The sequence below is a fragment of the Pteropus vampyrus genome, unplaced genomic scaffold (assembly GCF_000151845.1).
Source record: "Pteropus vampyrus isolate Shadow unplaced genomic scaffold, Pvam_2.0 Scaffold19, whole genome shotgun sequence".
NCBI lineage: Eukaryota > Metazoa > Chordata > Mammalia > Chiroptera > Pteropodidae > Pteropus > Pteropus vampyrus.
In genome coordinates, this window is record NW_011888800.1 from 10,245,134 (window position 1) to 10,254,531 (window position 9,398).

The 9,398-nt window shown below is 41.0% G+C and overlaps 1 long non-coding RNA gene across 1 annotated transcript in view; it reads left to right on the forward strand.

Moving 5' to 3' along the window:
- Positions 1 to 9,398, forward strand: part of LOC111736303 — a 354,031-nt gene that overhangs the window by 92,438 nt on the left and 252,195 nt on the right. The window lies entirely within an intron of this gene.

Below are 9,398 nucleotides of genomic sequence, written 5' to 3' on the forward strand. Positions count from 1 at the left end.
CAGGCAAGCTTTCTTGTACCTTCTCTGAGCAGATGAGTGGAGCTCGTACCTAGTCCTACTTTACTGAGGGATAGCCAGCCCTTTAAGAGTCCTGGGTCTGTGGGCAGGTATTCAGTTCAATCATGACTACCTTGTGCATCCTGAGACTAATCTTGCTCCTTCGTTAAACCCCAGCCCTTGCTCATAAGCTTACCATTTATGTTCCTTCTTCATTTCTGACAGTTAGGGATTTTCTTTTCTTTTTGGGTCAGCTAGGCATTTATTTCTTTTAGTTTTTTACTTGGAATTTCTATGAACTTTTAGTGAGGCGATGTTCCATGTTCACTTACCAAACTATTCCTACATAGAGTTCTGTAACTTGCTTTTCTACACAATCATGTTTTAACATCGAAAGATGTCTACTCTATATTGTTAACTTCTTTAGTGACTGCATTGTAGAAAGAGTCTGAAATAAAGGTTATAAGGGCTGTCTTTAGAATCACATTTCCTGGTTTAACATTACTGTCTTCACTATTTACTAGTTCTGGACTTTGAGCAAGTTAATTGAACTTCATGTCTCTATTTCCTTATTTGGAAAGTTAAGTTAATAATATATCCACTTTTCAGTTTTCCTAGGGCTGCTGTAACATACCACAAAGCTGGTGGCCTAAAACAACAGAAACCTACTTTCTCGCAGTTCTGGAGACTGGAAGTCTGAAATCAAGGTGTGAGCAGGGCCATACTCCCTCTGTAGTCTCTAGAGGAGAATCTGTTGTTTTTCTCTTCCAGCTTATGGCGGTGACAGGTGTTTCTTGCCTGGCCGCTGCATTACTCCAATCCTTGCTTCCATCTTCATATTGCCTTCTCCTCTGTATCTTTCTGGAACTCCCTCTGCCTGTCTCATTGTGCATATCGATTCTCATGTAAATCATGACTGCCGCCCAGGCAAACCGCTCTTACCCTGTGGCTGTCGATGTGTGTCTCAAGCAGGCACTGGTCTTTGGCTCCCAATGACATTATTACACTTATTCATTTGTTCAGTCCCATGTAATACATTTTAAAAAGTTTCAGAATTGCTTTGCCAATACCTATACAAGAAACAAATGTATTAAGAGTTTAAGATTCATTTGCAGCTTTTGTCATCCCTCTGTTTTACCCGAGACTGGGAGTATTCAGTCAAATACTATGCTTACAAGTAAGTTGGATGAGTTCTTTTTTTTTTTTTCTCCACTGTGGTTATAGAAGTCACTTGAAATACTATCAGTTCATTTGTTTTAGTTTGCTTTTAGGTTTTAGGGTTTTTCTTTCTTTTTCCCATCATCGTCGGTTACATTTTATATTTTGAATATGCAGAATATTAATAGGCTTCTTCTGTAAGCCTAAACTATACCAAAAGGTATACTTAGAAAGATGTCACTCTCTCTTGTATCCCTTCTACCCTGTTCTCCTCCCTCACACCTTATAAGTAACCAGATTTGTTGTTTCTGTTTTATCTGTCTTGTATTTCTTCTTGTAAATATAAACATATATGTATGCTTTCTTATTTCCTTTTCTTTCTTACACAAAAGATGCTCTTTTGTACTTTGGGAAGCTTCTTTGTTAATGGTAGCGGCAAGAAAGAAAGAGTGAGATACCACTTTCACTATTTTCAGAGTTCTTTTTTTTATTTTCAGCTCTTTCTTTTTGCTTCTCCCAATTAATTTAAAAGCTGTAGACTGGTCTTCTGAGGAGGGTGTGAATTTTAATGTCCATATGAATCACCTGGGATCTTGTAAATTGCTGAGGTCTTGGGTGTGGCTGAGACTCTGTGCTTTTTTTAACAGACTTCTAGCTGATGCTGAGGCTGCTGGTTGGGATACCAGACAACTTCTGGGTGTGACGAGACTGCATCGTGGACAATCTCCCTTGGCTCTGAATGAACTTCAGACCACTGTTCCTGAAATGTCTTTTTAGAACCAATACACATACTTGTCTAAATCTGTCTCTTTAGTTCAGAAAAGGAGCTTGTCTCTATAAGATCGATGCTGCATTTTGCAGGTAGTGATGAGATGCTGGAGGAGATAAACATGAAATGCTATTTTATGTTTTCATGAAGTGTAAAATATCTTTCTCACTTATTTTCTCCTCCTGTTCCCTTCTGCCTTCCCTATCTAGTGGTCTCATTAAGTGCTGGTTTTCTGCAAAGAGATTCAAGTCATTTAATCAGGGATGTTAATTATTGAACAACACATCAACTTTACTCTAAAAGGAAAATGGTAGGCTGTGACCTTTGTCATTCTGTTCTATGACAAAGAGAATGATATTGAAACCTAGGATTTAGGGTAGGCTGTGTTCTTCAACTTTCAGTCTTTGGGAACAAAAATGGTAATGTTTTGAAACTTATATTCCCCAGATATTACACTTGTACCTCTCATACAGGCACTCAGTTCCTCCTCAGAGCCACTGCCTCTCCCAGTCATTTCTGGGAATCTTTGGAGCTCATCTCAGTTGTGCTCAGGTTCAAGTTTGTTTTTGCTCATCTCCAGTCCCTTGGGGGTTGACACCTGCATCCTTTCCATCACTTTCTTTTCTCCTGGACATCCTCACACTAACCTCACTTTCCTCCTTTACATAAAGAAAACAAAACCCCAAATTAAGCTATCTATAAATGAATATCTGGAGGAGGTCAACAGCTCACTAGTCCTGCAAAGAGTCAAACTCCAAATGCCAATTTGGGCTAATTCTACTCTAATTTGCTATTACGACATTGAAAAATTGAGCATTTAATTTATTCCTAGCTTTAAATTGGGGTAGAATTGTGTACAGAAATTACTGAGCGTGGTTGTTTCATTCCAGAATAGAGTGATACTGGTTGCTCTGGGCTTATGTCTTCTAATTAGTGAAACGACTTTGATACTTTCCACCTCCTCCGGCAAACAAAAAGGCCAATTTATAATAAGAGTCTGTGCCTTTTTATTCAGGAATGAAGCTTAAGAAGATAACCAAACTGAGCCTTCTCTCACTGCATGGGGCTCTTCAGTTCTTACTGGACAATAGTCATAATCTAAAATCTATTAAATGTAATTTCAACATCATTTAGCACAGCTGTCAATCTGCCAAAGCAGAGCCCATAAACTGAGCTTCCATGGAGACGAAATCATCTGCCTTCTAAATGTGTCATCTGCATCGTGGGCTAGAGGTCACTTGGAAGAGAGCACAGAGGAACTTTGCTTTATGTCTTTTTGTTCCTGGCTACTTACCTTCTCATAAAAATATATATTCAATTTATAGATACATTAGCATAAGCTTCTCCAGCAAGTGCAAATATTTACTTAGGAGAGGAAAACAAAATGTCTGACCAGAGCTTTCATTTTCTGTTACACTTTGATGTTACTTGTTCATTTGAAATCCAAGGAGAACAATAAACGGAATTCTTTATGTTAAAAATGAGACACAGAAAAGGTTGGATAAAAATTCAAGCTCAGTTTGTAAGTGAGTCAAAGAGAAAAATTCTGCCTTTCACTAAAATGTATGTGATCTATACATTGTTTTCTTAGCATTATCTTTAAGGAATTTTTTTTTTTTTTTGAGGAGTGCAGGGGGAAAGAGTTTTATGTATGTATGACTGAGTTGCTGATTGACAGAGTTCATGGATGGCTCTTTTGAAGTGAGAACAATCTAATTCTGGAGCCACAGAACCACCTACAGATGTCACACTAGATCTCAGCTGTCAATATGCCTCCTTATTTTATTGCCATTTTCTTTCGCTCTTGGCTTTCATCAGCTATTTGTTCTTCAAATAGTTGGACCAAACTGTAGCACATTGTGAACAAATTTTTTTTTTTTTTTCTGTAGGTACTATTAGGGATGGATGGTGCATGTCTGTTAAGTTCACTTTTAGGAAATTTCGTCATTTAAAAATATATCCAGTGAAACTTTTGTGCACCAGAGTTACTCATACCACATGAATCTTGAGGGGTAGGTCACTTAGAGGTTGTACCTTTGTCAATCAAAAAAACAATTCTCTTTAAAGGGAAGTGATGTGAGAGAGTGCCAGGATAAAAGCTACTTAGGACATCTGGTGTGATTAGATTTTGTGGCACTAGGTAAAACAACCCCATAAAACTGTTTGCATCCTTGCGATTCTAAGCCTCAGTGTGCATAATCACCTGTGTATAGAAGGTCTCAAATAGTTGCTGTGATAGTGAAGATATGGCCTGTGCTGAGGCTGTGGGCGCTACTGAAGTTCTGGCTTGCCTGGGCATGTCCAGTGCCCTGCTAGAATGGGCAGCAAGCTGCTGGCTTTTTTGAGTTTATTTGCATGAGGGTGACTATTTTTGGTTGAAGGAGGAAGGAGGCCATTTCTTGTGAGGTGTGGTGGTGGTGGTGGAGGGTCGGGAGAGAGAGAGGATCACTCCTTGGACTAGAGCTGAAGCCGAGGAAGCTGTGTCTTCAATGACTGAGTCCTGGGTCTCATGCAGTACTGTTTATACTCTCCTGGCTCAGAGTGTGACCTGGCGGGGAAAGAAGCATCTTCCCATTTCAGTATGAACCACAGCATGGCTCTGGCACAAGGAGAGTGAAAAGAAATCGTCATTTTGGCATCTGGAGGGTTTGGAGACTTTGGGAGCAAGGAAGGTGGTCTCATGGGCAGCAGAGGTGCAGGGATAGCTGCTGACAGAAGAACATTAAAAAGGAGGTCTAGAGCAGAAGAGGAAGAACATGGCAGATGCGACATGGTGAAAAATTGATTTCAAGTATATGTGAGGGGCTCTAGTCCTGGAGGAAGCCCCAGGACTAGAGCTAGCAGCTAGAGCTAGTTAGAAACTAGACGGTTAGAGCCATTGACATTTGGGTATTTATTGTGACTCTCTACCCACAGCCTGGGGAACATTGAGAAAATTCTAGCTATATCTCCTAATACTTTCTTTATGCTAACAATTTAACAATAATTAATGCTAGGATTAGTGAAACTTACTCTCTAAGGTGCATAAAAATTACAAAGGGGCCAATAAAAATGATCATAAGTTGTGTGCATATGACACTTCCTGTGCCCACCTCATATTCTCTTGATTCACCTTTCTACTCTAGTTGTTGCTGTGGCAACCAGCTGTGCTCAGATATAACCTGACCCCAACTCACCTCAACTACATTGTTTATCACTTGCTTTCTATCCTGGGGCATCTCTGCTATCATCACCAAGACACCTGCAGAATTTGCTGATTCTGACATAGCCACACACCTAAAAGTATGAGGAAGGTAATATCCCATAGGCAACCCTTGACCAATAGGTAATGGGAACATATGATGCTGGGAAAATTTCCCTAGATATACTGAAACTGACCTCCACAGGAGGAGTGGGAAGAGAAACAGAAGAAAGAGGCTGATAACTCCAGAATTAAATGAAGAGTTTATTAAGAGAATTTATGGCCAGAAGCAGAGTCCTGGGTGTGAGTAAGATAGTGGGTCTCCACACCCAAAAGGGGACGGGGTCTTGATGTATGTATAGCCTCCAGGAACACAAGTGGCTTATAGTCAGGTGGCAAGTGCTTGTTAAGAGCCATATGTTCTAAAGCAGTAAACAACTTAATTGGCTACTTATCTGTGTAAGAACATTCCTTTCAGGTGATATGGATGGGGTGAACTGGTGGTAACTGAGAGCAACTTGCTTCTTAAAATGACATCAGTCAAGTCAAGCACCAGAAACCATTTTGCCTAACAAGGAGTGAATCCTATTTTCTTTTGCTTGGGGTGATAATTCTGGAGAAATTTGTACATGGCTCTTCAGAGTATCCCCAGTGGACGATAACCCCAGTTGCCCAAGAGGGGACCAGCATGATAATACACCTGATTATGGCTTTTTCTCTTCCCAGCCCCTTCATCTCCACTTCTGTTCCCAGAAACCCTTCTCTCAGGGTTCTCTTTTTGGGGGAACCCAAGTTAAGACAGGGTATAAGTCAGCTCTGTGTGCATTGAAGATTCCCATGCTTTCTTACCAGTGACATAACTGGAAAAAAGTGAGTATGGTGTAGGGGAAAGGGAGCTGTCCAATTTCCAATTGGTAGCAAGAGTCTATCAATGTCAAAGTGAACATTTAACACTCTTCTACTATGATCCAGGTGCTGTTTTTATTTAGAGATCATGAAGACAGATCCCTGCCATTAGCAAGTTCACAGACCACGTGGGGGAGGCAAACACGTTCATATCTTACAAATAAAACGTGCTAAAGGAGTGTTAAAATGAGTTAGAGTAGAGAAAAGAACAGTTAATTTTGACTGGGAGCAGGAAGGGTTGGGGTCAGGGAAGCCTCTGCAGAAGAAGCTATTTGATGTGGACCTTGGATGATGAGAAGGCTATTGAAGATAGTGAATTGAAGTATTGGAACAGCTTAAAAAGAGTTGTGCTGAAATGGAATTGGGTACGCTGTACTGTCCTCCCTGCTTAAGGGGCAGAGGCCTGCAACCCTCCTTGGCCATAATTCCTCTCCCTTTTGTTCCCTTAAATAGTGTCTTGATTGTTCTCCCATAACCCGCCTTCTCCGAGGTATCATGCTTTACTTTTTCTCCTCAGATTCTTTATTGTCTTCTGTAGAAGAGCATCAGAGCTACAGTTTTTTTAGTTTTTAATTTTTTTTTTTTTACCTGGCCCATGCTTGCTATGGAGGCCTTACCTCTGGCTTCTGGACACTGGAAGGAGGCCTAATGGTTCTGAAGGGTCTCCCTCCTAACAAGGAGTGGGATCATCTTAGTCTAGATGAGGGTTTTCAGGTGTGATTGCATGAGCATGATGCACAAGATTATTGAATGTTACACTCAAGGACAGTCTCCTTTACCTTGAGGGTGAAGTGGTCACCTGTGCAGGCTCTCTTCTCTCCTGGTTTTATCTGCACTGCTAATCATGCAGTGTGGGTTCTTCTATCACTGAAGGGGTGTCGAACAGAGTTGTATTCATTTTTTCCTTTTTCTTTTCTTTTTTTTGAATGAAAACCAGTCATGCATTTATTTCTTCCAAATATAGAGACCTAGGAAGTATTGTAGAACTTGGCAGCAGGAAGGGCAGGCTTGGCGAGAAAGGCAGGTGATTGGAAGGGTGGGACCACATTGTTCTCTCTGAAAACCTGACTCAGCCATCCTTTACGTATCTGTAGATCTCATTCTCATCAGCGTCCAGATGACAAAATTTTGAGTTTTAATTTCCCAGCAAGGGAAACAGAATAGTCTAGGACATTTTGTCTCACCAGGTCAAAATAGGGATTGTTAATGCTTGGACCTATCTCTGCTCAGTTGACACGCCTATGAGAGAAAAGTCCAGATCATAGTGGACAGTTTAAGGTAGATGGGAAAGTGGGCGTGGTAGGCATCGGCATTGCTATCTCCAGTCCATCTCATCTCTGGCCACCAGACACACATTTCTTTTCCAAGATGTACAGAGTTGCCCTACTTAGCATGTTCTATCACATGCATGTCTGTGGACTCTCATTTCACTTTCAACATAGAAGCAACCCAAAGGCCTAATGTATCAGTCAGGGTTCCCATAAGCAATAGGTGGTCTTTTCAAAATAATATAGTTTGATGAGGCTCATTTATAAAGGGACTATTTATAAAAGTGTGAGTGAGGAGAACCACCAAAGATAGTGCAGTACCCCAGAGCTTGTGGCATTGGAGCTGTTATCACCTCTTGTTCCAAAGGGATGGGAAGACGGGGTGATTTTTGGAACCTGGAAGAAGAGAGAATCACATAGAGTCAACTGCTTAGAGAGGATCAATGACTTCTAATTGAGGGACGTGGCCTGAAGCAGCCCTGCAGGGAGAGATCGAGAGGAATAACAACCTCGCTCTCACTGTTTCCTCACTCATATCTCCTATCGGGGATCCCAACTGGCCAAACCAACCAGAGCCAGAGGACACATGGTCCTGTTTATATTATACACACAAGTTAGCCTCTAGGCAGGGAGCTGTTGGAAAAGAGTGGAGAGTGGTTGTGGAGGGGCAGTTGGCAGACGCACAGTGACTATATCGAGAGATGTCTCAGGGTCAGTGTAAGCGCGTTCATCAGGCTCTTCCCCTACAGTCTACCATTGCTGCTCATTCCCCGTGGTTCCATTGTGATCCTGCCTAGCTGTTATTATTCACCATTCTATCATCTGTGAGTTAAAATGAGTCATGATGAGCACTCATTGAAGATACTATTAATCAATCATAGCTCTCTTTTTCACTAAGCTTGGATTTAGAATCAACATACTTCTTAATACACTGATCCAGGCAGCCGCCCCCAATCAATCGGCATTGATTAGAGATGGAAAAAGTTTGTCATCCCTCACCTGTTCAATCTATCACCTGCCCACTTCATGCACAATAATATATGAAAAACATAATATGATAGAGACAATTAGAATGAAATAATAAATTTCATTTTTTTAAAAGGGAAATAAACAGGAATAAGGTACTTTTACTGTTCTTGCATACTCTAGAAAGAAAAGAAATCCGACATAGGTGGTGGCCACAACCCTTGCTTCTAGACTTAGTCATACAGCCACATCTGGCATTCAAGGCTTCCTCCATTGGTTCTATTGCTGAACTATTATTGTTACTTAACATCTACAGTATTTGTTACTTAACATCTACAGTATCCTAGACACCATGTTAAGTACTTTATACAATGATCACTTTTAATGCTTATGGCAGTTCTCATAGGAAGTTACTTATTTTCTTCATTTTACAGATAATGAAGCTGAGGCTTAGTTAGATTAAGTAACTTGCTCAAAATGATGAGTAAGTGGTAGAGATGACATTCAAACTCAAATCTGTTTGATGCCAAAGCCCATACACTTGACCTTTAGGCAATATGACTTATCCTTCAGTGGTTCCCTTATTTTTGGTAAGCAATTTTGCTGGCTGGGGTACCAGTGAGGTCTCCCCTTCCGGTCTCTCCCTTTCTATCCCACAACCTAATTAAAGCAGTTGACTTCTGCCTGGTTCTCTAGTTAGAACAAACACTACGTGGTTATATTTATCACCCTCGTGTCTTAGATGTATGTGTGAAGGGCCTGGGGACTCAGGGACTATATCACACTCCCACCAGATCTGGTTTCCACTCAGAAACTGGAGGAAATCTCTACAGTGGGCAGCCCAGGAACAGGCTATTATCATCTCATCCAGGAAGGAGGCTGGCCACAATATAGGTAAAGTATTATGTACGGAAAGCCAAGATTTTCTCTGGTTAGGCTTTGTTCAACAGATATCCAGTGAATTCTATGTCTCAAGCATCGTACTGGGTGCTGGGAGAATTAAGGTGAATAAGACATCCCTGCTACCTTCAAAGTGCTTGCAGACATCAGAATAGTCCAGATTCCCATAGTTCACACTTTCAGTTTTATTTGTCATCCTGGGGCAAGGTAAAGTTCGTTTAGGAACCCCAACATGCATTCATCAACCTTGGAC